The following is a 27,909-nucleotide window of genomic DNA, read 5'->3' as shown; positions in this document are numbered from 1 at the left end:
GGGTTAAATTCTCGGGCCGACTCTTTTCTCTGTATACATCAACGATGTCTCTCTTGCTGCTGGTGATTCTCTGATCCACCTCTATGCAGATGACACCATTCTGTATACATCTGGCCCCTTCTTTGGTCACTGTGTTAACTAACCTCCAAACGAGCTTCAATGCCATATAACACACCTTCCATGGCATCCAACTGTTCTTAAACGCTAGAAAAACCAAATGCATGTTTTTCAACCATTCGCTGCCCACAGCCGCCCGCCCGACTAGCATCACTACTCTGGACGGTTCTGACCTAGAATATGTGGACAACTACAAATACCTAGGTGTCTGGCTAGACTGTAAACTCTCCTTCCAGACTCATATCAACCATATCCACTCCAAAATCAAATCTAGAATCGGCTTTCTATTCGCCACAAAGCCTCCTTCACTCACGCCACCAAACTTACCCTAGTAAAACTGACTATCCTACCGATCCTCGACTTCGGCTATGTCATCTACAAAACAGCTTCCAATACTGGATGCAGTCTATCACAGTGCCATCCGTTTTGTTAACAAAGCCCCTTATACCACCCAACACTGCGACCTGTATGCTCTAGTCTGCTGGCCCTCGCTAAGTAATTCGTCTCGAGACCCGCTGGCTCCTGGTCATCTAAGTCTATGCTAGGTAAAGCTCTGCCTTATCTCAGCTCACTGGTCACGATAACAACACCCACCTGTAGTATGTGTTCCAGCAGGTATATCTCACTGGTCATCCCGAAGGCAAAAACCTGCGTTGGCCGCCTTTCCTTCCAGTTCTCTGCTGCCAGTGACTGGAACGAATTGCTAAAATCGCTGAAGCTGGAGACTTACATTTCCCTCACTAATTTTAAACATCAGCTATCTGAGCAGCTAACTGATCGCTGCAGCTGTACATAGTCCACCCAATCTACCTACCTCATCCCCATATTGCTTTTCTTTACTTTTCTGCTCTTTTGCACACCAGTATCACTACTTGCACATCATCATCTGCTCATCTATCACTCCAGTGTTAATCTGCTATAATATAATTAATTCGCTACTATGGGCCTATTTATTGCCTTACCTCCTCACACCATTTGCACATACTGTATATAGACTATCTTTTTTCTATTGTGTTATTGACTGTACGCTCGTTTATTCCATGTGTAACTCTGTGTTGTTGTTTGTGTCACGCTGCTTTGTTTTATCTTGGCCAGGTCACAGGTGTAAATGAGAACTTGTTCTCAACTTGCTTACCTGGATAAATAAAGGTGAAATAAATTAAATTAAAAAAGAGAGGGCACAACATTGTGATCATAGATATTCATATTTAGGGTCTTAAAGCACATAGTTCAAGAATAGGGCAATACAAATCATGACTACACTACCAATGATGCAGCTGTTGCATTGCTTGCACAGTACAGAGTAGCATCTCATGTAAGTAAAATAAAACCCTTGTATCTACATTCAATAATGAAGTTTGAATGATTCAGGTTTTAGGTGTTACTTGACTAAATCTGAGTGTTAGTTTTAATTGGACACTTGATAAAGTTAACAGACCCTGTTCTATATTAGACAGTGTCATAATATATTAATACATACCTGTAAATACTAAAGCCTGTCTTAAAGAATATTGTACTATATTATAATATATTAATACATACCTGTAAATACTAAAGCCTGTCTGAAAGAATATTAGACTATATTATAATATATTAGTACATACCTGTGAATAGTGCAGCCTGTCTTAAAGAATATTGTTATATATTAATTCATTTCAATCTTTATTCTTTCAGATATTTCAAAGCAGCAACTTTGTTTGGAGAGATTAGTTTTAGCACCATAAACAACCTCATATTCTGATGTAGCATCTATTACATTCATACTCATCATTAAAGGGAAGGTTATCATATTCTAATGTAGCATCTGTAACATTAATACACAACAATATGTTTCATTACACATAAGTCACCAAGTTGATCAGGAAGAAACAGCAGGAGGTAGAGTGGGAGGTGCTGGGAGTAGGAGAGGGACTCCATGGTGTTGATCAGGAGAAACAGCAGGATGTAGAGTGGGAGGTGCTGGGAGTAGGAGAGGGACTCCATGGCGTTGATCAGGAAGAAACAGCAGGATGTAGAGTGGGAGGTGCTGGGAGTAGGAGAGGGACTCCATGGTGTTGATCAGGAAGAAACAGCAGGAGGTGGAGTGGGGAGGTCAAGCGATCGGTTAGCTGCTCAGATAGCTGATGTTTAAAATTAGTGAGGGAAATATAAGTCTCCAGCTTCAGCGATTCTAGCAATTCGTTCCAGTCACTGGCAGCAGAGAACTGGAAGGAAGGCGGCCAAAGGAGGTGTTTGCTTTGGGGATGACCAGTGAGATATACCTGCTGGAACACATACTACAGGTGGGTGTTGTTATCGTGACCAGTGAGCTGAGATAAGGCAGAGCTTTACCTAGCATAGACTTAGATGACCAGGAGCCAGCGGGTCTCGAGACGAATTACTTAGCGAGGGCCAGCAGACTAGAGCATACAGGTCGCAGTGTTGGGTGGTATAAGGGGCTTTGTTAACAAAACGGATGGCACTGTGATAGACTGCATCCAGTATTGGAAGCTATTTTGTAGATGACATCCCCCCCGAAGTCGAGGATTGGTAGGATAGTCAGTTTTACTAGGGTAAGTTTGGTGGCGTGAGTGAAGGAGGCTTTGTGGCGAATAGAAAGCCGATTCTAGATTTGATTTTGGAGTGGATATGGTTGATGTGAGTCTGAAGGAGAGTTTACAGTCTAGCCAGACACCTAGGTATTTGTAGTTGTCCACATATTCTAGGTCAGAACCGTCCAGAGTAGTGATGCTAGTCGGGCGGGTTGCTGTGGGCAGCGAATGGTTAAAAAGCATGCATTTGGTTTTTCTAGCGTTTAAGAACAGTTGGATGCCATGGAAGGTGTGTTATATGGCATTGAAGCTTGTTTGGAGGTTAGTTAACACAGTGACCAAAGAAGGGGCCAGATGTATACAGAATGGTGTCATCTGCATCCGAGAATTTAACCCTGTGGAACCCCATAGAGATTGCCAGAGGTCCGGACAACAGGCTCTCCGATTTCATACACTGAACTCTGTCTGTGAAGTAGTTGGTGAACCAGGCAAGGCAGTCATTTAAGAAACCAAGGCTGTTGAGTCTGCCGATAAGAATGTGGTGATGTGGTGAGCTTTGTCCCTTATCGATGGCGGTTATGATTTCTTTTAGGTCCTTGAGCATGGCTGAGGTGCACCCATGACCAGCTCGGAAACCAGGTAGCATAACAGAGAAGGTACGGTGGGATTCGAAATGGTCAGTGATCTGTGTGTTAACTTGGCTTTCAAGACCTTAGAAAGACAGGGTAAGATAGATATAGGTCTGTAACAGTTTGCGTCTAGACTGTCACGTGAACCACGGGCTATATCTGTTCTGGTTCTACATTTTTTTGAATGGGGAATGCTTATTTAAGATGGTGAGGAAAGCACTTTTAAAGAGCAACCAGGCATCCTCTACTGGCGGAATGAGGTCAATATCCTTACAGGATACCCGAGCACGGGGGTGGCATCATCATGTTGTGGGGGTGCTTTGCTGCAGGAGGGACTGGTGCACTTCACAAAATAGATGGCATCATGAGGTAGAAAAATTATGTGGATATATTAAAGCAACGTCTCAAGACATCAGTCAGGAAGTTAAAGCTTGGTCGCAAATGGGTCTCCAAATGGACAATGACCCCAAGCATACTTTCAAAGTTGTCGCAAAATGGCTTAAGTACAACAAAGTCAAGGTATTGGAGTGGCCATCACAAAGCTCTGACCTCAATCCCATAGAGAATTTGTGGGCAGAACTGAAAAAAACGTGTGCGAGCAAGGAGGCATTCAAACCTGACTCAGTTACACCAGCTCTGTCAGGAGGAATGGGCCAAAATTCACCCAACTTATTGTGGGAAGCTTGTGGATGGCTACCCGAAACATTTGACCGAAGTTCAACAATTTAAAGGCAATGCTACCAAATACTAATTGAGTGTAAGGGAACACCCCCCTGAAATGTACAAAAATGAATGGGAAGTCATTGGCACTGGACAAACCATATACACGGTGTCCAATACCACTCAATTCGGCGTCGTTTCATTCAAAGTTGATAGCAAATGCCATATGGCAAATGCCAAGTGTAACACTTTAAAAATCCAACAGATGGCGAGTGCGCTCCACTGTGGTTTTTCATATTGCAAATGTAACACAAGTCAACATCCAAAAGTAAAATGGTGAAAAATTGAACACTTTTTCAAAGACTTATCACCCCCTTAAAGTGCTTTTTTTCTAAATTCTTTCATTTTTTTTGTCAATTACACATGTGTAAGAACTGTATGAATATACTTTTGTCCAATTTTATTATCATTTTTATTATTATTTTTGCATTTGCAATATTGTGCATGCATATATATATATATATATATGTATGTGTGTGTGTGTGTATATAGGGCCTTCGGAAAGTATTCAGACCCCTTGACTTTTTGTTACAGCCTTATTCCAAAATAGATTGAAATTGTTTTTCCCACTCAGCAGTCTACACACAATAACCTATAAAGACAAAGCAAAAACAGGTTTTAGAAATGTTTGCAAAAATATTACAAATGTAAAACTGAAATATAACATTTACATAAGTATTCAGACCCTTTACTCAGTACTTTGTTTAAGCACCTTTGGCAGTGATTACAGCCTCAAGTCTTCTTGGGTATGGCTCTACAAGTTTGGCACTCCTGTATCTGGGGAGTGTCTCCCATTATTTTCTGTAGATCCTCTCAAGCTCATCTGATTTGTTTTGAGAAGAAGGCGAGGCGAGAGGATGCGAGGATTACGCAATTGATATTCTCCACATGTCACAGCAAAAGTTATCCTTTTGAGTGAGGTAGCTAACAAGTGCCAGCATGGTTAGCCTCTCCATTCAAGCCCTGGTAGCCCGCCGTGACTGTATAGGGGTTAGTACTATGTGTTGAGGCTGCAGAAACCACGGTTCACAGCATGTCAAGGTAAAAAGGCTCCTTTTCAATGCTTAAAACGTACTACTGTAACTGTGTAATTAAATCTGTGGCATTCTCTGTTGGGCAGTCTCTGTTGGGGTTAAGATCTGTTGGGCAGTCTCTGTTGGGGTTAAGATCAGGACTCTGTGAAGGCCAGTAAAGTTCTTCCACACCGATCTCGACAAACCATTTCTGTATGGACCTCGGATTGTGCACGGGGGGGGGCATTGTCATGCTGAAACAGGAATGGGCCTTCCCCAAACTGTTGCCACAAAGTTGGAAGCACAGGATCGTCTAGAATGTCATTGTATGTTGTAGCGATGCGAGCGGTGTGGTCAGCATGTGAGACGTACAACGACAAGGTTTGAGAAAGTGATCAGCAACAATAGCCGGTTAAGAAGCCAGTGAGATGATGTTTTTTTGCATCAATCAGAATGTGTTGACTCCAGCAGGAGGGAGGACCACAATTAGTATGCATTTGTACTTGCCTTTAACCAAAGTGTCAAGTCGTTACAGCTCTGAAGTTCAAAAGCAATGTTATACAATTCAAAATGTTGGCTAGATATTTCAACTCTGCATGGCAAGTGTGAATGTCTGACTGAACGTTTGAGTCTGTTTGAGCTACAGCTCGCAGCTAAGGTAAATCTAATCACATTGAAGAATCCGTCTGTCACATCGTTTAGAACCGCTACATTGGCGACACACAAAAATCAGGAAAGATTGTTTAATATGAGAGGCTCAGCAATGTTAAGATTTTAAAAGTTGTGTAGTGTCCAACAGGATGTTCTCTTGATGTTCAAATAAATAAAATAAAATAGTATTTGTCACATTCGCTGAATACAACAGGTTGTAGACCTTACTGTGAAATACTTATGAATGATTCTCCAGCATAGCAGAGTTTTAAAGTAAGACAAATTAGCAAAACAAAAAAAAGGAAAATAGTAACACTCCATGTCAGAGGTTCTTGAGTTTATTCATCTCGAGACCCAAATGAAAAATGTACTGTCCTAATGACCATAATTAAGAAGAAATAGTATGTGATTACAATTGATTACTGATATCTCGCTACCCACCTCTCACCAGTGTTGCCAACTTAGCGACTTTGTCGCTATATTTAGTGAATATTCAGAAAAAAGACAAGAATCGACAGAAGAAAGTTCAATTTTAGTTCTAAACATACTTAGGGTGTTTTTTACTCACTTTTTGTCTCTCCTGCGACGTTATTCCTCTCTCCTACAGCGTCAATCACAATTACATCCACTTGGCCAATTATGAAAATTATGTGATGACGTCATTTAGCGACTTCTAGCTACTTTTAGGACCACCAATAGCTACTTTCCTTACCTGAGGATTTGGCAACACTACCTCTCACATGCTCAGGCCCACTTTGCGTCCCAAAACGTAGCTTAAGAAACCCTGTTGCTAGACAATTGAAGGTGTCTGTATCGTTTCCAATATTAGTAAAAGACATCTCTTTTGTGATGCGATTTTGCTACACAGAGATGTGGGTTAAATTAATGAGATTGGTTTGATTCAAATAGGTGTGGGTGTTCACATCTGCAACATATTTGACTTTTATGGGTGCTGTGGCTTAGTTGGTTAAAGTGCCTGTCTAGTAAACAGGAGATCCTGAGTTCAAATCTCAGCAGTACCTTTTTATTGTTCACATTGGTGGAGAAGGTCAGAGGGGAGGGCACTCAGGTTTTCTCACCAATGGGTTTAGAGAATTAGAGATGACGTGAGGAGGATGCAATTGAGATATTCCAATGTCACGGAAAAAGGGCACTTTTCGAATGAGAAAAAACCTACCGACTGTGTAAAGCTCCACTGTTTCTTCAGTTTATTCATTATCGAGACCAAAATGAAAAGAGTTTAGCCAGCTTGTGCACATCACTTTCACAGCCTATGTAGGCTTTACAAAGCCAGCTCTTGAAGCCAGCCGTGATCGTATAGTGGTTAGTACTCTGCGTTGTGGTCGCAGCAACCCCGGTTCGAATCCGGGTCATGCACTGCAATGTAATTTTAAAGGGTTGTTTTTTGAACGAGTTAAGACTTACTATGCTGTTTCAGACGTTTTTACCATTTTTAAGCTCGAGAGCCAAATGAGAAATGCAGTGTCCTCGAATGTAATTTATGAAGAAATAGTGTTGATTCTTGTTTACTCATATTAAGACTTACTATGACTGTTTCTTTGAAATCATAGTTTTTCAGACCTTGATTTTTAAGCTCGAGAGCCAAATGAGAAATGCAGTGTCCTCGAAAAGCTCGACCAAATGATTATGAAGAAATAGTGTATGATGTTTACTCATATCTCGTGACCCACCTATGACATGTTAATAACCCCTTTGGGTCCCAAATCATAGTTTAAGAATCCATGTCAGAGGTTCTTGAGTTTATTCATCTCGAGACCCAAATGAAAAATGTACTGTCCTCGAATGACCATAATTAAGAAGAAATAGTATGTGATTACAATTGATTACTGATATCTCGCTACCCACCTCTCACCAGTGTTGCCAACTTAGCGACTTTGTCGCTATATTTAGTGAGTATTCAGAAAAAAGACAAGAATCGACAGAAGAAAGTTCAATTTTAGTTCTAAACATACTTAGGGTGTTTTTTACTCACTTTTTGTCTCTCCCGCGGCGTTATTCCTCTCTCCTACAGCGTCAATCACAATTACATCCACTTGGCCAATTATGAAAATTATGTGATGACGTCATTTAGCGACTTCTAGCTACTTTTAGGACCACCAATAGCTACTTTCCTTACCGAGGATTTGGCAACACTACCTCTCACATGCTCAGGCCCACTTTGCGTCCCAAAACGTAGCTTAAGAAACCCTGTTGCTAGACAATTGAAGGTGTCTGTATCGTTTCCAATATTAGTAAAAGACATCTCTTTTGTGATGCGATTTTGCTACACAGAGATGTGGGTTAAATTAATGAGATTGGTTTGATTCAAATAGGTGTGGGTGTTCACATCTGCAACATATTTCACTTTTATGGGTGCTGTGGCTTAGTTGGTTAAAGTGCCTGTCTAGTAAACAGGAGATCCTGAGTTCAAATCTCAGCAGTACCTTTTTATTGTTCACATTGGTGGAGAAGGTCAGAGGGGAGGGCACTCAGGTTTTCTCACCAATGGGTTTAGAGAATTAGAGATGACGTGAGGAGGATGCAATTGAGATATTCCAATGTCACGGAAAAAGGGCACTTTTCGAATGAGAAAAAACCTACCGACTGTGTAAAGCTCCACTGTTTCTTCAGTTTATTCATTATCGAGACCAAAATGAAAAGAGTTTAGCCAGCTTGTGCACATCACTTTCACAGCCTATGTAGGCTTTATAAAGCCAGCTCTTGAAGCCAGCCGTGATCGTATAGTGGTTAGTACTCTGCGTTGTGGTCGCAGCAACCCCGGTTCGAATCCGGGTCACGGCACTGCAATGTAAATTTTAGAAGGGTTGTTTTTTGAACGAGTTAAGACTTACTATGCTGTTTCAGACGTTTTTACCATTTTTAAGCTCGAGAGCCAAATGAGAAATGCAGTGTCCTCGAACGACCAATATTATGAAGAAATAGTGTATGATTCTGAATGTTTACTCATATCTCGTGACCCACCTATGACATGTTAATAACCGCTTTGGGTCCCAAATCATAGTTTAAGAATCCATGTCAGAGGTTCTTGAGTTTATTCATCTCGAGACCCAAATGAAAAATGTACTATCCTCGAATGACCATAATTAAGAAGAAATAGTATGTGATTACAATTGATTACTGGTTGCCAATTTTGAAAATGTAAATTTAGAAGGGTTGTTTTTTTGAGCGAGTTAAGACTTACTATGCTGTTTCAGACGTTTTTACCATTTTTAAGCTCGAGAGCCAAATGAGAAATGCAGTGTCCTCGAACGACCAATATTATGAAGAAATAGTGTATGATTCTGAATGTTTACTCATATCTCGTGACCCACCTATGACATGTTAATAACCGCTTTGGGTCCCAAATCATAGTTTAAGAATCCATGTCAGAGGTTCTTGAGTTTATTCATCTCGAGACCCAAATGAAAAATGTACTGTCCTCGAATGACCAATATTATGAAGAAATAGTGTATGATTCTGAATGTTTACTCATATCTCGAGACCCAAATGAAAAATGTCAGAGGTTCTTGAGTTTATTCATCTCGAGACCCAAATGAAAAATGTACTGTCCTCGACCATAATTAAGAAGAAATAGTATGTGATTACAATTGATTACTGATATCTCGCTACCCACCTCTCACCAGTGTTGCCAACTTAGCGACTTTGTCGCTATATTTAGTGAATATTCAGAAAAAAGACAAGAATCGACAGAAGAAAGTTCAATTTTAGTTCTAAACATACTTAGGGTGTTTTTTACTCACTTTTTGTCTCTCCCGCGGCGTTATTCCTCTCTCCTACAGCGTCAATCACAATTACATCCACTTGGCCAATTATGAAAATTATGTGATGACGTCATTTAGCGACTTCTAGCTACTTTTAGGACCACCAATAGCTACTTTCCTTACCGAGGATTTGGCAACACTACCTCTCACATGCTCAGGCCCACTTTGCGTCCCAAAACGTAGCTTAAGAAACCCTGTTGCTAGACAATTGAAGGTGTCTGTATTGTTTCCAATATTAGTAAAAGACATCTCTTTTGTGATGCGATTTTGCTACACAGAGATGTGGGTTAAATTAATGAGATTGGTTTGATTCAAATAGGTGTGGGTGTTCACATCTGCAACATATTTCACTTTTATGGGTGCTGTGGCTTAGTTGGTTAAAGTGCCTGTCTAGTAAACAGGAGATCCTGAGTTCAAATCTCAGCAGTACCTTTTTATTGTTCACATTGGTGGAGAAGGTCAGAGGGGAGGGCACTCAGGTTTTCTCACCAATGGGTTTAGAGAATTAGAGATGACGTGAGGAGGATGCAATTGAGATATTCCAATGTCACGGAAAAAGGGCACTTTTCGAATGAGAAAAAACCTACCGACTGTGTAAAGCTCCACTGTTTCTTCAGTTTATTCATTATCGAGACCAAAATGAAAAGAGTTTAGCCAGCTTGTGCACATCACTTTCACAGCCTATGTAGGCTTTACAAAGCCAGCTTTTGAAGCCAGCCGTGATCGTATAGTGGTTAGTACTCTGCGTTGTGGTCGCAGCAACCCCGTGCAATGTAAATTTAGAAGGGTTGTTTTTTGAAAGAGTTAAGACTTACTATGCTGTTTCAGACGTTTTTACCATTTTTAAGCTCGAGAGCCAAATGAGAAATGCAGTGTCCTCGAACGACAATATTATGAAGAAATAGTGTATGATTCTGAATGTTTACTCCTCGGTTGACATGAATCCGGGTCAAATCATAGGCACTGCAATGTAAATTTTAGAAGGTTGTTTTTTGTTTTTTGAACGAGTTAAGACTTACTATGCTGTTTCAGACGTTTTTACCATTTTTAAGCTCGAGAGCCAAATGAATGCAGTGTCCTCGAACGACCAATATTATGAAGAAATAGTGTATGATTCTGAATGTTTACTCATATCTCGACCCACCTATGACATGTTAATAACCGCTTTGGGTCCCAAATCATAGTTTAAGAATCCATGTCAGAGGTTCTTGAGTTTATTCATCTCGAGACCCAAATGAAAAATGTACTGTCCTCGAATGACCAATATTATGAAGAAATAGTGTATGATTCTGAATGTTTACTCATATCTCGTGACCCACCTATGACATGTTAATAACCGCTTTGGGTCCCAAATCATAGTTTAAGAATCCATGTCAGAGGTTCTTGAGTTTATTCATCTCGAGACCCAAATGAAAAATGTACTGTCCTCGAATGACCATAATTAAGAAGAAATAGTATGTGATTACAATTGATTACTGATATCTCGCTACCCACCTCTCACCAGTGTTGCCAACTTAGCGACTTTGTCGCTATATTTAGTGAATATTCAGAAAAAAGACAAGACAAGAATCGACAGAAGAAAGTTCAATTTTAGTTCTAAACATACTTAGGGTGTTTTTTACTCACTTTTTGTCTCTCCTGCGACGTTATTCCTCTCTCCTACAGCGTCAATCACAATTACATCCACTTGGCCAATTATGAAAATTATGTGATGACGTCATTTAGCGACTTCTAGCTACTTTTAGGACCACCAATAGCTACTTTCCTTACTGAGGATTTGGCAACACTACCTCTCACATGCTCAGGCCCACTTTGCGTCCCAAAACGTACCTTAAGAAACCCTGTTGCTAGACAATTGAAGGTGTCTGTATCGTTTCCAATATTAGTAAAATACATCTCTTTTGTGATGCGATTTTGCGACACAGAGATGTGGGTTAAATTAATGAGACTGGTTTGATTCAAATAGGTGTGGGTGTTCACATCTGCAACATATATGACTTTTATGGGTGCTGTGGCTTAGTTGGTTAAAGTGCCTGTCTAGTAAACAGGAGATCCTGAGTTCAAATCTCAGCAGTACCTTTTTATTGTTCACATTGGTGGAGAAGGTCAGAGGGGAGGGCACTCAGGTTTTCTCACCAATGGGTTTAGAGAATTAGAGATGACGTGAGGAGGATGCAATTGAGATATTCCAATGTCACGGAAAAAGGGCACTTTTCGAATGAGAAAAAACCTACCGACTGTGTAAAGCTCCACTGTTTCTTCAGTTTATTCATTATCGAGACCAAAATGAAAAGAGTTTAGCCAGCTTGTGCACATCACTTTCACAGCCTATGTAGGCTTTACAAAGCCATCTCTTGAAGCCAGCCGTGATCGTATAGTGGTTAGTACTCTGCGTTGTGGTCGCAGCAACCCTGGTTCGAATCCGGGTCATGGCACTGCAATGTAAATTTAGAAGGGTTGTTTTTTGAACGAGTTAAGACTTACTATGCTGTTTCAGACGTTTTTACCATTTTTAAGCTCGAGAGCCAAATGAGAAATGCAGTGTCCTCGAACGACCAATATTATGAAGAAATAGTGTATGATTCTGAATGTTTACTCATATCTCGTGACCCACCTATGACATGTTAATAACCGCTTTGGGTCCCAAATCATAGTTTAAGAATCCATGTCAGAGGTTCTTGAGTTTATTCATCTCGAGACCCAAATGAAAAATGTACTGTCCTCGAATGACCATAATTAAGAAGAAATAGTATGTGATTACAATTGATTACTGATATCTCGCTACCCACCTCTCACCAGTGTTGCCAACTTAGCGACTTTGTCGCTATATTTAGTGAATATTCAGAAAAAAGACAAGAATCGACAGAAGAAAGTTCAATTTTAGTTCTAAACATACTTAGGGTGTTTTTTACTCACTTTTTGTCTCTCCTGCGATGTTATTCCTCTCTCCTACAGCGTCAATCACAATTACATCCACTTGGCCAATTATGAAAATTATGTGATGACGTCATTTAGCGACTTCTAGCTACTTTTAGGACCACCAATAGCTACTTTCCTTACTGAGGATTTGGCAACACTACCTCTCACATGCTCAGGCCCACTTTGCGTCCCAAAACGTAGCTTAAGAAACCCTGTTGCTAGACAATTGAAGGTGTCAGTATCGTTTACAATATTAGTAAAAGACATCTCTTTTGTGATGCGATTTTGCTACACAGAGATGTGGGTTAAATTAATGAGATTGGTTTGATTCAAATAGGTGTGGGTGTTCACATCTGCAACACATTTGACTTTTATGGGTGCTGTGGCTTAGTTGGTTAAAGTGCCTGTCTAGTAAACAGGAGATCCTGAGTTCAAATCTCAGCAGTACCTTTTTATTGTTCACATTGGTGGAGAAGGTCAGAGGGGAGGGCACTCAGGTTTTCTCACCAATGGGTTTAGAGAATTAGAGATGACGTGAGGAGGATGCAATTGAGATATTCCAATGTCACGGAAAAAGGGCACTTTTCGAATGAGAAAAAACCTACCGACTGTGTAAAGCTCCACTGTTTCTTCAGTTTATTCATTATCGAGACCAAAATGAAAAGAGTTTAGCCAGCTTGTGCACATCACTTTCACAGCCTATGTAGGCTTTACAAAGCCATCTTTGAAGCCAGCCGTGATCGTATAGTGGTTAGTACTCTGCGTTGTGGTCGCAGCAACCCCGGTTCGAATCCGGGTCATGGCACTGCAATGTAAATTTTAGAAGGGTTGTTTTTTGAAAGAGTTAAGACTTACTATGCTGTTTCAGACGTTTTTACCATTTTTAAGCTCGAGAGCCAAATGAGAAATGCAGTGTCCTCGAACGACCAATATTATGAAGAAATAGTGTATGATTCTGAATGTTTACTCATATCTCGTGACCCACCTATGACATGTTAATAACCCCTTTGGGTCCCAAATCATAGTTTAAGAATCCATGTCAGAGGTTCTTGAGTTTATTCATCTCGAGACCCAAATGAAAAATGTACTGTCCTCGAATGACCATAATTAAGAAGAAATAGTATGTGATTACAATTGATTATGATATCTCGATATCTCGCTACCCACCTCTCACCAGTGTTGCCAACTTAGCGACTTTGTCGCTATATTTAGTGAATATTCAGAAAAAAGACAAGAATCGACAGAAGAAAGTTCAATTTTAGTTCTAAACATACTTAGGGTGTTTTTTACTCACTTTTTGTCTCTCCTGCGACGTTATTCCTCTCTCCTACAGCGTCAATCACAATTACATCCACTTGGCCAATTATGAAAATTATGTGATGACGTCATTTAGCGACTTCTAGCTACTTTTAGGACCACCAATAGCTACTTTCCTTACTGAGGATTTGGCAACACTACCTCTCACATGCTCAGGCCCACTTTGCGTCCCAAAACGTAGCTTAAGAAACCCTGTTGCTAGACAATTGAAGGTGTCTGTATCGTTTCCAATATTAGTAAAATACATCTCTTTTGTGATGCGATTTTGCGACACAGAGATGTGGGTTAAATTAATGAGACTGGTTTGATTCAAATAGGTGTGGTGTGTTCACATCTGCAACATATTTGACTTTTATGGGTGCTGTGGCTTAGTTGGTTAAAGTGCCTGTCTAGTAAACAGGAGATCCTGAGTTCAAATCTCAGCAGTACCTTTTTATTGTTCACATTGGTGGAGAAGGTCAGAGGGGAGGGCACTCAGGTTTTCTCACCAATGGGTTTAGAGAATTAGAGATGACGTGAGGAGGATGCAATTGAGATATTCCAATGTCACGGAAAAAGGGCACTTTTCGAATGAGAAAAAACCTACCGACTGTGTAAAGCTCCACTGTTTCTTCAGTTTATTCATTATCGAGACCAAAATGAAAAGAGTTTAGCCAGCTTGTGCACATCACTTTCACAGCCTATGTAGGCTTTACAAAGCCATCTTTTGAAGCCAGCCGTGATCGTATAGTGGTTAGTACTCTGCGTTGTGGTCGCAGCAACCCCGGTTCGAATCCGGGTCATGGCACTGCAATGTAAATTTTAGAAGGGTTGTTTTTTGAAAGAGTTGACTTACTATGCTGTTTCAGACGTTTTTACCATTTTTAAGCTCGAGAGCCAAATGAGAAATGCAGTGTCCTCGAACGACCAACATTATGAAGAAATAGTGTATGATTCTGAATGTTTACTCATATCTCGTGACCCACCTATGACATGTTAATAACCCCTTTGGGTCCCAAATCATAGTTTAAGAATCCATGTCAGAGGTTCTTGAGTTTATTCATCTCGAGACCCAAATGAAAAATGTACTGTCCTCGAATGACCATAATTAAGAAGAAATAGTATGTGATTACAATTGATTACTGATATCTCGCTACCCACCTCTCACCAGTGTTGCCAACTTAGCGACTTTGTCGCTATATTTAGTGAATATTCAGAAAAAAGACAAGAATCGACAGAAGAAAGTTCAATTTTAGTTCTAAACATACTTAGGGTGTTTTTTACTCACTTTTTGTCTCTCCTGCGACGTTATTCCTCTCTCCTACAGCGTCAATCACAATTACATCCACTTGGCCAATTATGAAAATTATGTGATGACGTCATTTAGCGACTTCTAGCTACTTTTAGGACCACCAATAGCTACTTTCCTTACTGAGGATTTGGCAACACTACCTCTCACATGCTCAGGCCCACTTTGCGTCCCAAAACGTACCTTAAGAAACCCTGTTGCTAGAGAATTGAAGGTGTCTGTATCGTTTCCAATATTAGTAAAATACATCTCTTTTGTGATGTGATTTTGCAAGACAGAGATGTGGGTTACATGAATGAGATTGGTTTGATTCAAATAGGTGTGGGTGTTCACATCTGCAACATATATGACTTTTATGGGTGCTGTGGCTTAGCTGGTTAAAGTGCCTGTCTCGTAAACAGGAGATCCTGAGTTCAAATCTCAGCAGTACCTTTTTATTGTTCACATTGGTGGAGAAGGTCAGAGGGGAGGGCACTCAGGTTTTCTCACCAATGGGTTTAGAGAATTAGAGATGACGTGAGGAGGATGCAATTGAGATATTCCAATGTCAGGGAAAAAGGGCACTTTTCGAATGAGAAAAAACCTACCGACTGTGTAAAGCTCCACTGTTTCTTCAGTTGATTCATTATCGAGACCAAAATGAAAAGAGTTTCGCCAGCTTGTGCACATCACTTTCACAGCCTATGTAGGCTTTACAAAGCCATCTTTTGAAGCCAGCCGTGATCGTATAGTGGTTAGTACTCTGCGTTGTGGTCGCAGCAACCCCGGTTCGAATCCGGGTCATGGCACTGCAATAGAATTTTAGAAAGGTTGTTTTTTGAAAGAGTTAAGACTTACTATGCTGTTTCTGACGTTTTTACCATTTTTAAGCTCGAGAGCCAAATGAGAAATGCAGTGTCCTCGAACGACCAACATTATGAATAAATAGTGTATGATTCTAAATGTTTACTCATATCTTGCGACCCACCTATGACATGTTAATAACCGCTATGGGTCCCAAATCATAGTTTAAGAATCCATGTCAGAGGTTCTTGAGTTTATTCATCTCGAGACCCAAATGAAAAATGTACTGTCCTCGAATGACCATAATTAAGAAGAAATAGTATGTGATTACAATTGATTACTGATATCTCGCTACCCACCTCTCACCAGTGTTGCCAACTTAGCGACTTTGTCGCTATATTTAGTGAATATTCAGAAAAAAGACAAGAATCGACAGAAGAAAGTTCAATTTTAGTTCTAAACATACTTAGGGTGTTTTTTACTCACTTTTTGTCTCTCCTGCGACGTTATTCCTCTCTCCTACAGCGTCAATCACAATTACATCCACTTGGCCAATTATGAAAATTATGTGATGACGTCATTTAGCGACTTCTAGCTACTTTTAGGACCACCAATAGCTACTTTCCTTACCTGAGGATTTGGCAACACTACCTCTCACATGCTCAGGCCCACTTTGCGTCCCAAAACGTAGCTTAAGAAACCCTGTTGCTAGACAATTGAAGGTGTCTGTATCGTTTCCAATATTAGTAAAAATACATCTCTTTTGTGATGCGATTTTGCGACACAGAGATGTGGGTTAAATTAATGAGACTGGTTTGATTCAAATAGGTGTGGGTGTTCACATCTGCAACATAGTTGACTTTTATGGGTGCTGTGGCTTAGTTGGTTAAAGTGCCTGTCTAGTAAACAGGAGATCCTGAGTTCAAATCTCAGCAGTACCTTTTTATTGTTCACATTGGTGGAGAAGGTCAGAGGGGAGGGCACTCAGGTTTTCTCACCAATGGGTTTAGAGAATTAGAGATGACGTGAGGAGGATGCAATTGAGATATTCCAATGTCAGGGAAAAAGGGCACTTTTCGAATGAGAAAAAACCTACCGACTGTGTAAAGCTCCACTGTTTCTTCAGTTGATTCATTATCGAGACCAAAATGAAAAGAGTTTAGCCAGCTTGTGCACATCACTTTCACAGCCTATGTAGGCTTTACAGAGCCAGCTCTTGAAGCCAGCCGTGATCGTATAGTGGTTAGTACTCTGCGTTGTGGTCGCAGCAACCCCGGTTCGAATCCGGGTCATGGCACTGCAATGTAATTTTAGAAAGGTTGTTTTTTGAAAGAGTTAAGACTTACTATGCTGTTTCTGACGTTTTTACCATTTTTAAGCTCGAGAGCCAAATGAGAAATGCAGTGTCCTCGAACGACCAATATTATGAAGAAATAGTGTATGATTCTGAATGTTTACTCCTATCTCGCGACCCACCTATGACATGTTATTAACCGCTTTGGGTCCCAAATCATAGTTTAAGAATCCATGTAAGAGGTTCTTGAGTTTATTCATCTCGAGACCCAAATGAAAAATGTACTGTCCTCAAATGACCATAATTAAGAAGAAATAGTATGTGATTACAATTGATTACTGATATCTCGCTACCCACCTCTCACCAGTGTTGCCAACTTAGCGACTTTGTCGCTATATTTAGTGAATATTCAGAAAAAAGACAAGAATCGACAGAAGAAAGTTCAATTTTAGTTTCTAAACATACTTAGGGTGTTTTTTACTCACTTTTTGTCTCTCCTGCGACGTTATTCCTCTCTCCTACAGCGTCAATCACAATTACATCCACTTGGCCAATTATGAAAATTATGTGATGACGTCATTTAGCGACTTCTAGCTACTTTTAGGACCACCAATAGCTACTTTCCTTACCTGAGGATTTGGCAACACTACCTCTCACATGCTCAGGCCCACTTTGCGTCCCAAAACGTACCTTAAGAAACCCTGTTGCTAGAGAATTGAAGGTGTCTGTATCGTTTCCAATATTAGTAAAATACATCTCTTTTGTGATGTGATTTTGCTAGACAGAGATGTGGGTTACATGAATGAGATTGGTTTGATTCAAATAGGTGTGGGTGTTCACATCTGCAACATATATGACTTTTATGGGTGCTGTGGCTTAGCTGGTTAAAGTGCCTGTCTCGTAAACAGGAGATCCTGAGTTCAAATCTCAGCAGTACCTTTTTATTGTTCACATTGGTGGAGAAGGTCAGAGGGGAGGGCACTCAGGTTTTCTCACCAATGGGTTTAGAGAATTAGAGATGACGTGAGGAGGATGCAATTGAGATATTCCAATGTCAGGGAAAAAGGGCACTTTTCGAATGAGAAAAAACCTACCGACTGTGTAAAGCTCCACTGTTTCTTCAGTTGATTCATTATCGAGACCAAAATGAAAAGAGTTTAGCCAGCTTGTGCACATCACTTTCACAGCCTATGTAGGCTTTACAAAGCCATCTTTTGAAGCCAGCCGTGATCGTATAGTGGTTAGTACTCTGCGTTGTGGTCGCAGCAACCCCGGTTCGAATCCGGGTCATGGCACTGCAATGTAATTTTAGAAAGGTTGTTTTTTGAAAGAGTTAAGACTTACTATGCTGTTTCTGACGTTTTTACCATTTTTAAGCTCGAGAGCCAAATGAGAAATGCAGTGTCCTCGAACGACCAACATTATGAATAAATAGTGTATGATTCTAAATGTTTACTCATATCTCGTGACCCACCTATGACATGTTAATAACCCCTTTGGGTCCCAAATCATAGTTTAAGAATCCATGTCAGAGGTTCTTGAGTTTATTCATCTCGAGACCCAAATGAAAAATGTACTGTCCTCGAATGACCATAATTAAGAAGAAATAGTATGTGATTACAATTGATTACTGATATCTCGCTACCCACCTCTCACCAGTGTTGCCAACTTAGCGACTTTGTCGCTATATTTAGTGAATATTCAGAAAAAAAGTGAATACAAGAATCGACAGAAGAAAGTTCAATTTTAGTTCTAAACATACTTAGGGTGTTTTTTACTCACTTTTTGTCTCTCCTGCGACGTTATTCCTCTCTCCTACAGCGTCAATCACAATTACATCCACTTGGCCAATTATGAAAATTATGTGATGACGTCATTTAGCGACTTCTAGCTACTTTTAGGACCACCAATAGCTACTTTCCTTACTGAGGATTTGGCAACACTACCTCTCACATGCTCAGGCCCACTTTGCGTCCCAAAACGTACCTTAAGAAACCCTGTTGCTAGACAATTGAAGGTGTCTGTATCGTTTCCAATATTAGTAAAATACATCTCTTTTGTGATGCGATTTTGCGACACAGAGATGTGGGTTAAACTAATGAGACTGGTTTGATTCAAATAGGTGTGGGTGTTCACATCTGCAACATAGTTGACTTTTATGGGTGCTGTGGCTTAGTTGGTTAAAGTGCCTGTCTAGTAAACAGGAGATCCTGAGTTCAAATCTCAGCAGTACCTTTTTATTGTTCACATTGGTGGAGAAGGTCAGAGGGGAGGGCACTCAGGTTTTCTCACCAATGGGTTTAGAGAATTAGAGATGACGTGAGGAGGATGCAATTGAGATATTCCAATGTCAGGGAAAAAGGGCACTTTTCGAATGAGAAAAAACCTACCGACTGTGTAAAGCTCCACTGTTTCTTCAGTTGATTCATTATCGAGACCAAAATGAAAAGAGTTTAGCCAGCTTGTGCACATCACTTTCACAGCCTATGTAGGCTTTACAAAGCCATCTTTTGAAGCCAGCTGTGATCGTATAGTGGTTAGTACTCTGCGTTGTGGTCGCAGCAACCCTGGTTCGAATCCGGGTCATGGCACTGCAATAGAATTTTAGAAAGGTTGTTTTTTGAAAGAGTTAAGACTTACTATGCTGTTTCTGACGTTTTTACAATTTTTAAGCTCGAGAGCCAAATGAGAAATACAGTGTCCTCGAACGATCAACATTATGAAGAAATAGTGCATGATTCTGAATGTTTACTCATATCTCGTGACCCACCTATGACATGTTAATAACCCCTTTGGGTCCCAAATCATAGTTTAAGAATCCATGTCAGAGGTTCTTGAGTTTATTCATCTCGAGACCCAAATGAAAAATGTACTGTCCTCGAATGACCATAATTAAGAAGAAATAGTATGTGATTACAATTGATTACTGATATCTCGCTACCCACCTCTCACCAGTGTTGCCAACTTAGCGACTTTGTCGCTATATTTAGTGAATATTCAGAAAAAAGACAAGAATCGACAGAAGAAAGTTCAATTTTAGTTCTAAACATACTTAGGGTGTTTTTTACTCACTTTTTGTCTCTCCTGCGACGTTATTCCTCTCTCCTACAGCGTCAATCACAATTACATCCACTTGGCCAATTATGAAAATTATGTGATGACGTCATTTAGCGACTTCTAGCTACTTTTAGGACCACCAATAGCTACTTTCCTTCCTGAGGATTTGGCAACACTGCCTCTGACCTGCTCAGTCCCACATTGCGTCCCAAAACGTAGCTTAAGAAACACTGTTGCTAGAGAATTGAAGGTGTCTGTATCGTTTCCAATATTAGTAAAATACATCTCTTTTGTGATGTGATTTTGCTAGACAGAGATGTGGGTTACATGAATGAGATTGGTTTGATTCAAATAGGTGTGGGTGTTCACATCTGCAACATATATGACTTTTATGGGTGCTGTGGCTTAGCTGGTTAAAGTGCCTGTCTCGTAAACAGGAGATCCTGAGTTCAAATCTCAGCAGTACCTTTTTATTGTTCACATTGGTGGAGAAGGTCAGAGGGGAGGGCACTCAGGTTTTCTCACCAATGGGTTTAGAGAATTAGAGATGACGTGAGGAGGATGCAATTGAGATATTCCAATGTCAGGGAAAAAGGCACTTTTCGAATGAGAAAAAACCTACCGACTGTGTAAAGCTCCACTGTTTCTTCAGTTGATTCATTATCGAGACCAAAATGAAAAGAGTTTCGCCAGCTTGTGCACATCACTTTCACAGCCTATGTAGGCTTTACAAAGCCATCTTTTGAAGCCAGCCGTGATCGTATAGTGGTTAGTACTCTGCGTTGTGGTCGCAGCAACCCCGGTTCGAATCCGGGTCATGGCACTGCAATGTAATTTTAGAAAGGTTGTTTTTTGAAAGAGTTAAGACTTACTATGCTGTTTCAGACACCACCATTTTTAAGCTCGAGAGCCAAATGAGAAATGCAGTGTCCTCGAACGATCAACATTATGAAGAAATAGTGCATGATTCTGAATGTTTACTCATATCTCGTGACCCACCTATGACATGTTAATAACCCCTTTGGGTCCCAAATCATAGTTTAAGAATCCATGTCAGAGGTTCTTGAGTTTATTCATCTCGAGACCCAAATGAAAAATGTACTGTCCTCGAATGACCATAATTAAGAAGAAATAGTATGTGATTACAATTGATTACTGATATCTCGCTACCCACCTCTCACCAGTGTTGCCAACTTAGCGACTTTGTCGCTATATTTAGTGAATATTCAGAAAAAAGACAAGAATCGACAGAAGAAAGTTCAATTTTAGTTCTAAACATACTTAGGGTGTTTTTTACTCACTTTTTGTCTCTCCTGCGACGTTATTCCTCTCTCCTACAGCGTCAATCACAATTACATCCACTTGGCCAATTATGAAAATTATGATGACGTCATTTAGCGACTTCTAGCTACTTTTAGGACCACCAATAGCTACTTTCCTTACCTGAGGATTTGGCAACACTACCTCTCACATGCTCAGGCCCACTTTGCGTCCCAAAACGTACCTTAAGAAACCCTGTTGCTAGACAATTGAAGGTGTCTGTATCGTTTCCAATATTAGTAAAATACATCTCTTTTGTGATGCGATTTTGCGACACAGAGATGTGGGTTAAATTAATGAGACTGGTTTGATTCAAATAGGTGTGGGTGTTCACATCTGCAACATATTTGACTTTTATGGGTGCTGTGGCTTAGTTGGTTAAAGTGCCTGTCTAGTAAACAGGAGATCCTGAGTTCAAATCTCAGCAGTACCTTTTTATTGTTCACATTGGTGGAGAAGGTCAGAGGGGAGGGCACTCAGGTTTTCTCACCAATGGGTTTAGAGAATTAGAGATGACGTGAGGAGGATGCAATTGAGATATTCCAATGTCACGGAAAAAGGGCACTTTTTGAATGAGAAAAAACCTACCGACTGTGTAAAGCTCCACTGTTTCTTCAGTTGATTCATTATCGAGACCAAAATGAAAAGAGTTTAGCCAGCTTGTGCACATCACTTTCACAGCCTATGTAGGCTTTACAAAGCCAGCTCTTGAAGCCAGCCGTGATTGTATAGTGGTTAGTACTCTGCGTTGTGGTCGCAGCAACCCCGGTTCGAATCCGGGTCACGGCACTGCAATGTAAATTTAGAAGGGTTGTTTTTTGAACGAGTTAAGACTTACTATGCTGTTTCAGACGTTTTTACCATTTTTAAGCTCGAGAGCCAAATGAGAAATGCAGTGTCCTCGAACGACCAACATTATGAATAAATAGTGTATGATTCTAAATGTTTACTCATATCTTGCGACCCACCTATGACATGTTAATAACCGCTTTGGGTCCCAAATCATAGTTTAAGAATCCATGTCAGAGGTTCTTGAGTTTATTCATCTCTCGAGACCCAAATGTACTGTCCTCGAATGTACTGTCCTCGAATGACCATAATTAAGAAGAAATAGTATGTGATTACAATTGATTACTGATATCTCGCTACCCACCTCTCACCAGTGTTGCCAACTTAGCGACTTTGTCGCTATATTTAGTGAATATTCAGAAAAAAGACAAGAATCGACAGAAGAAAGTTCAATTTTAGTTCTAAACATACTTAGGGTGTTTTTTACTCACTTTTTGTCTCTCCTGCGACGTTATTCCTCTCTCCTACAGCGTCAATCACAATTACATCCACTTGGCCAATTATGAAAATTATGTGATGACGTCATTTAGCGACTTCTAGCTACTTTTAGGACCACCAATAGCTACTTTCCTTCCTGAGGATTTGGCAACACTGCCTCTGACCTGCTCAGTCCCACATTGCGTCCCAAAACGTAGCTTAAGAAACACTGTTGCTAGACAATTGAAGGTGTCTGTATCGTTTCCAATATTAGTAAAATACATCTCTTTTGTGATGCGATTGCTACACAGAGATGTGGGTTAAATTAATGAGATTGGTTTGATTCAAATAGGTGTGGGTGTTCACATCTGCAACATATTTGACTTTTATGGGTGCTGTGGCTTAGTTGGTTAAAGTGCCTGTCTAGTAAACAGGAGATCCTGAGTTCAAATCTCAGCAGTACCTTTTTATTGTTCACATTGGTGGAGAAGGTCAGAGGGGAGGGCACTCAGGTTTTCTCACCAATGGGTTTAGAGAATTAGAGATGACGTGAGGAGGATGCAATTGAGATATTCCAATGTCACGGAAAAAGGGCACTTTTCGAATGAGAAAAAACCTACCGACTGTGTAAAGCTCCACTGTTTCTTCAGTTGATTCATTATCGAGACCAAAATGAAAAGAGTTTAGCCAGCTTGTGCACATCACTTTCACAGCCTATGTAGGCTTTACAAAGCCATCTTTTGAAGCCAGCCGTGATCGTATAGTGGTTCGTACTCTGCGTTGTGGTCACAGCAACCCTGGTTCGAATCCGGGTCACGGCACTGCAATGTAAATTTCAAGGGTTGTTTTTTGAACGAGTTAAGACTTACTATGCTGTTTCAGATGTTTTTACCATTTTTAAGCTCGAGAGCCAAATGAGAAATGCAGTGTCCTCGAATGACCAATATTATGAAGAAATAGTATCTTGGCCAGGTTGCAGTTGTAAATGAGAACTTGCTCTCAACTAGCTTTCCTGGTTAAATAAAGGTGAAATAAATCAAATAAAAAAGAGCATGCACAACCTTGTGATCATAGATATTCCTATTTAGGGTCATAAAGCACATAGTTCAAGAATAGAGCAATTCAGATCATGACTACACTACCAATGATGCAGCTGTTGCATTGCTAGCACACTACAGAGTAGCATCTCACATCATACCCTCTCCCCTAACCCTAGCATCTCACATCATACCCTCTCCCTAACCCTAGCACACTACAGAGTAGCATCTCACATCATACCCTCTCCCCCCTAACCCTAGCACACTACAACCCTAGAGTAGCATCTCACATCATACCCTCTCCCCTAACCCTAGCATCTCACAGTATCATCACATTTAGGTAAAAGAAAATACTTTACTTTTCTGAAAACATTTGAAATCGAGGTAAAGTTTGTATCTACATTCAATAATGAAGTTTGAATGATTCAGGTTTTAGGTGTTACTTGACTAAATCTGAGTAGAAGATTTAATTGGACAGACACTTTATAAGGTTGACAGACCCTGTTCTATATTAGACAGTGTCATAATAAATTAATACATACCTGTGAATACTGCTGCCTGTCTTAAAGAATATTGTCCTATGTTATAATATATGAATGCATACCTGTGAATACTTTAGCCTGTCTTAAAGAATATTGCCCTATAATATAATATATTAGTACATACATGGAAATAGTTCAGCCTGTCTTAAAGAATATTGTTATATATTAATTCACTTCAATCTTTATTCTTTTAGATATTTCAAAGCAGCGACTTTGTTTGGGGAGGTGAGTTTCAGCACCATAAACAACCTCATATTCTGATGTAGCATTGCTGAAGGAATTTAATTCCTCTGTTTTAATACCCAATTAAAATTAAACACTCTGTCAATTCATAAGAATTTGTAAGACCCTTATTTTATAGGAATGGACAGAGTCCGGTCTTAAAAGTCAAGTAACAGCCTTTATTCAAGAGAGAACTGAGTTCATACACATTTTAGCACAGGTTATAAACTGAAAATGACGTCAGCGTTTTCTAAATGTTCCGTTTCTTTTTGACCCTGGTAGAAAGGCTCTATAGCTCTCAAACATTCCCTCCTCGCCTAGAGCCAAGGTCAGTCAGTGTAGATAAGCATTCTAGACAGTCTGGAGATATCGTTCATTCATTTGTACCAAGGAACAGACCGTCATTGTTCTAACTTTTGTCCACATTCACACACACATTATTTTCAGTACTGGGATCAAGAATAAAAACTCATACATATACAGTAACATTTAGTATTCTGATTAGTACATGTATAGTAACATAATAGTAATCGGATTATTCAGTCCTGATTGAAATGTATACATAATTAGACATCATTGATAAAAAATCCCTTAACAAGCATCTAACATTCATACACACCAATACGTTTATATACATCATTACACATAAGTCACCAAGTCGATCAGGAAGATACAGCAGGAGGTAGAGTGGGGAGGTGCTGGGAGTAGGAGAGGGACTCCATGGTAACTCTGAGGTTCCCAGCTGAGGAGGAAGGAATGAGTGTGATAGATTCCAGGTGAATAAAGATGGAAAGATCAGAGGAGGGTGGAGGACAAGGAGGAGTCAGGAGCAATTTAAGAACGCGTCATTCTCAGTGACCTGAGGATTGTGGAGCGATTTGGTCACCCTAGACCAGAGCTACCGTCCTGTATTTTTTAATTCCAATCCCAATCTAGTCCACCTCATTGATAAACTGAATCAGGTTAGTTACAACTGGGGCTGGAGTGAAAACCAACAGAAGGGTAGCTCTCCAGGAACGGGGTTGGAGAACCCTGCCCTAGACTGATGTGTTGCTTGACCTCTAGTTCCTACCATGAGTCATTATTGGTTGTTGTTTGATCCTTTTATCTTGTTCTTTAAATTCCTTTTGATGCTTTGAATATCTGAATCAGATCTCCTTTGAGTTGGAGGTTTCTTAAATTAATCTGTACAAATTTGTATTTCAGGTTACGTGACGCACACTCAAACTCAACATGGCAACCAGACTGAAAACAATCGGTGGTGGAGGAGGCATGCCATTTGAATTCCACAGTATGAAAAACGGTGCCACCCTCAAGAAGATTGGAGTGGCGGTGGAAGGCTGGCAGGTGAAAGCTGTGCGGGCGGAGCTTACCGATGGGCGCGTTGCGACCTTTGGAGAAGCGAAAACTTTCATTTAGTTTGAGTTTAACCTCGGCGAGCGCATCACCAAGCTGTCTCTGTGGGGCAACGGCGCCGGCACACGTCTGGGTGCCATCAAGTTCACGACGAGTAACAAATGAGAGTTCTTTGAAAAAATGACCAGCTGGGGACTGAAGAAAGAGTACACCATAGATGTAGGGTCTTGAATCTGCCTGGGGCTGCAGGGCAGGTCTGGCTCGGACATCGACTGCATGGGCTTCGTCTTCATCAACGCTGTCAAGTCGACCGTGCTGAATGACATGAAGTATCCCACCCTGTCCCTCTTCAAACCCCAGGTGAGCTCTTTTATAGATGTGTGTAGACGACTCAGGAAAATTCTACAGATGCTCTAACATTAAGGGGCTGTCCACTTTAAAACATGTAATCCAATATGGGGGTCGACATTCATCAGGCATCTCATTTCTAGGACAGTCACACACACATACAGACACATCAGTTTTTATTGTTGGCTGTCTAAAAATCAATTGATCAGTTCCTCATTATTGACTAGTTCTTAAATTGTCTTTGTCTTGTCTGAACAATTTTTATCTTGTGTCTGTGTTTGTGTTGATTTTAGGTGACCCCAGAATATGTGAAATCCATTTCTCACCACAACGACACCTCCTTGGTTCAAGAAGAATCTGTTACATACAGCAAAACCGTGACCAAGACTTCCTCCTGGTCCATCAGCAACAAGATAGAGTCCACCTTGGAAGTGACTGTCAAAGCGGGGATCCCGAATCTGGTCGAGCTGTCATCAGGGTTCAGCTTGGCCGTGGGAGTGGAGCAATCCTCCAGCCTGGAGAAGTCAGAGTCCATAACAGAATCGGATACCATCAACGTGAAGATCCCACCAGGGAAGACCATGGATGTTGAGATCACAGTGGGGAAAGCAAATATCGACCTGGACTACGAGGCCAAAGTGAAAATCACCTGCATGAATGGCAGTCAGCTGGTCTTCCCATCCAAAGGCATCTACACTGACTTACACTTCAGCGAGGGTATCCACAAAGGAGAGATGAGACAAGTGTGTGACATCCTGAATAATAAGCACAGTGATAGAATGTGACACAATTACTAATTATTTGTGTGCCTTCTCTGTTATTATGATCTTCTTTGAGTAATTCTAATTGAACCATGTTGCCTCAGCTCTTTCTTTCTGTCTCAGCAGAGGTATAACAACAGGTGGGTCATTCCTACAATCCGGTGCCTTTTGTGTGAATTATTGAGCAACATTCACTACGAAATATTTTCTTACATGCTTAGACCCCATTTACCATAAAAAATAATGTTATGTAACTGTAATAAATTTCATTTGTCTTGTGTGTCAGTAACCTTTCGCCATATCCCCAGTTAAGTTTATTCAACTTCCATTGGATATACTATTCATAAAACTCACAAATATTGTAATTATCATTACATTGAGTTGTTTCTCTTTCTAACTAATTTTTAATCATGATTAATTTATTATTTAATATAAGAATCATCTAATATGTTTGTTAGTACACATGCAGTCACTCTCACACGCACATAGTTTTTTTCTCTGGCAGCACATTTAACATGCTGGTTGAAATGAAGTAAAATGGATTTAAGTTATCCTGCATTGAAGTCCTCGGCCACTTGGAGCGCCGCCTCTGGATGAGTGTTTTCCTGTTTGCTTATGGCCTTATACAGCTCATTGAGTGCGGTGTTAGTTCCAGCATCGGTTTGTGGTGGTAAATAGACAGCTACTAAGAATATTGACTAAAAACTATCTTCGGCCTGACCATAGAGAAAATAGATGATCATAATAAGAGGGTAAAGGTAATAGGCTATATTTCACATATTTCCTACACATTACAGATCAAATATATTTTTCCAGACATTGACAGTTCACCTACGGAAATAATTTGGCAGGATATCAATCTTATTGCATAGAATTGTTAATCTGTGTGCTTTTTCTCAGAGAGGTCAAATTATAGTACTGTAGTAGCCGACACTTAACTGGGGATAGGACGAAAG

General features: G+C 40.3%; 22 non-coding genes and 1 pseudogene across 22 annotated transcripts; all 23 read left to right on the top strand.

Annotated features, from left to right (window-relative positions):
• The first annotated feature begins 6,609 nt into the window (after nucleotides 1–6,609).
• trnat-agu lies at nucleotides 6,610–6,683 on the top strand. Its single transcript has one exon. It is a non-coding gene; the product is annotated as a tRNA-Thr (tRNA).
• A 1,350-nt stretch (nucleotides 6,684–8,033) lies between these two features.
• On the top strand, nucleotides 8,034–8,107 carry trnat-agu. Its single transcript has one exon. It is a non-coding gene; the product is annotated as a tRNA-Thr (tRNA).
• Nucleotides 8,108–8,391: 284 nt separating this feature from the next.
• Nucleotides 8,392–8,463, top strand: trnah-gug. Its single transcript has one exon. It is a non-coding gene; the product is annotated as a tRNA-His (tRNA).
• Nucleotides 8,464–9,801: 1,338 nt separating this feature from the next.
• trnat-agu lies at nucleotides 9,802–9,875 on the top strand. The gene has a single exon. It is a non-coding gene; the product is annotated as a tRNA-Thr (tRNA).
• Nucleotides 9,876–11,448: 1,573 nt separating this feature from the next.
• trnat-agu lies at nucleotides 11,449–11,522 on the top strand. Its single transcript has one exon. It is a non-coding gene; the product is annotated as a tRNA-Thr (tRNA).
• Nucleotides 11,523–11,806: 284 nt separating this feature from the next.
• Nucleotides 11,807–11,878, top strand: trnah-gug. The gene has a single exon. It is a non-coding gene; the product is annotated as a tRNA-His (tRNA).
• An 860-nt stretch (nucleotides 11,879–12,738) lies between these two features.
• Nucleotides 12,739–12,812, top strand: trnat-agu. The gene has a single exon. It is a non-coding gene; the product is annotated as a tRNA-Thr (tRNA).
• Nucleotides 12,813–13,095: 283 nt separating this feature from the next.
• Nucleotides 13,096–13,167, top strand: trnah-gug. The gene has a single exon. It is a non-coding gene; the product is annotated as a tRNA-His (tRNA).
• Nucleotides 13,168–14,036: 869 nt separating this feature from the next.
• On the top strand, nucleotides 14,037–14,110 carry trnap-agg. Its single transcript has one exon. It is a non-coding gene; the product is annotated as a tRNA-Thr (tRNA).
• Nucleotides 14,111–14,394: 284 nt separating this feature from the next.
• On the top strand, nucleotides 14,395–14,466 carry trnah-gug. Its single transcript has one exon. It is a non-coding gene; the product is annotated as a tRNA-His (tRNA).
• Nucleotides 14,467–15,325: 859 nt separating this feature from the next.
• On the top strand, nucleotides 15,326–15,399 carry trnat-cgu. Its single transcript has one exon. It is a non-coding gene; the product is annotated as a tRNA-Thr (tRNA).
• Nucleotides 15,400–15,683: 284 nt separating this feature from the next.
• On the top strand, nucleotides 15,684–15,755 carry trnah-gug. The gene has a single exon. It is a non-coding gene; the product is annotated as a tRNA-His (tRNA).
• Nucleotides 15,756–16,617: 862 nt separating this feature from the next.
• trnat-agu lies at nucleotides 16,618–16,691 on the top strand. The gene has a single exon. It is a non-coding gene; the product is annotated as a tRNA-Thr (tRNA).
• A 284-nt stretch (nucleotides 16,692–16,975) lies between these two features.
• On the top strand, nucleotides 16,976–17,047 carry trnah-gug. Its single transcript has one exon. It is a non-coding gene; the product is annotated as a tRNA-His (tRNA).
• Nucleotides 17,048–17,909: 862 nt separating this feature from the next.
• On the top strand, nucleotides 17,910–17,983 carry trnat-cgu. Its single transcript has one exon. It is a non-coding gene; the product is annotated as a tRNA-Thr (tRNA).
• A 284-nt stretch (nucleotides 17,984–18,267) lies between these two features.
• trnah-gug lies at nucleotides 18,268–18,339 on the top strand. Its single transcript has one exon. It is a non-coding gene; the product is annotated as a tRNA-His (tRNA).
• An 866-nt stretch (nucleotides 18,340–19,205) lies between these two features.
• On the top strand, nucleotides 19,206–19,279 carry trnat-agu. Its single transcript has one exon. It is a non-coding gene; the product is annotated as a tRNA-Thr (tRNA).
• Nucleotides 19,280–20,495: 1,216 nt separating this feature from the next.
• trnat-cgu lies at nucleotides 20,496–20,569 on the top strand. Its single transcript has one exon. It is a non-coding gene; the product is annotated as a tRNA-Thr (tRNA).
• Nucleotides 20,570–20,852: 283 nt separating this feature from the next.
• On the top strand, nucleotides 20,853–20,924 carry trnah-gug. Its single transcript has one exon. It is a non-coding gene; the product is annotated as a tRNA-His (tRNA).
• An 856-nt stretch (nucleotides 20,925–21,780) lies between these two features.
• Nucleotides 21,781–21,854, top strand: trnat-agu. The gene has a single exon. It is a non-coding gene; the product is annotated as a tRNA-Thr (tRNA).
• A 284-nt stretch (nucleotides 21,855–22,138) lies between these two features.
• trnah-gug lies at nucleotides 22,139–22,210 on the top strand. Its single transcript has one exon. It is a non-coding gene; the product is annotated as a tRNA-His (tRNA).
• Nucleotides 22,211–23,078: 868 nt separating this feature from the next.
• On the top strand, nucleotides 23,079–23,152 carry trnat-agu. Its single transcript has one exon. It is a non-coding gene; the product is annotated as a tRNA-Thr (tRNA).
• A 1,212-nt stretch (nucleotides 23,153–24,364) lies between these two features.
• LOC121840477 lies at nucleotides 24,365–26,930 on the top strand (annotated as a pseudogene).
• The last annotated feature ends 979 nt before the right edge of the window (nucleotides 26,931–27,909 follow it).

Source organism: Oncorhynchus tshawytscha, linkage group LG22 (genome assembly GCF_018296145.1).
Source record: "Oncorhynchus tshawytscha isolate Ot180627B linkage group LG22, Otsh_v2.0, whole genome shotgun sequence".
NCBI lineage: Eukaryota > Metazoa > Chordata > Actinopteri > Salmoniformes > Salmonidae > Oncorhynchus > Oncorhynchus tshawytscha.
This window is presented reverse-complemented; position numbering and strand designations above follow the sequence as displayed.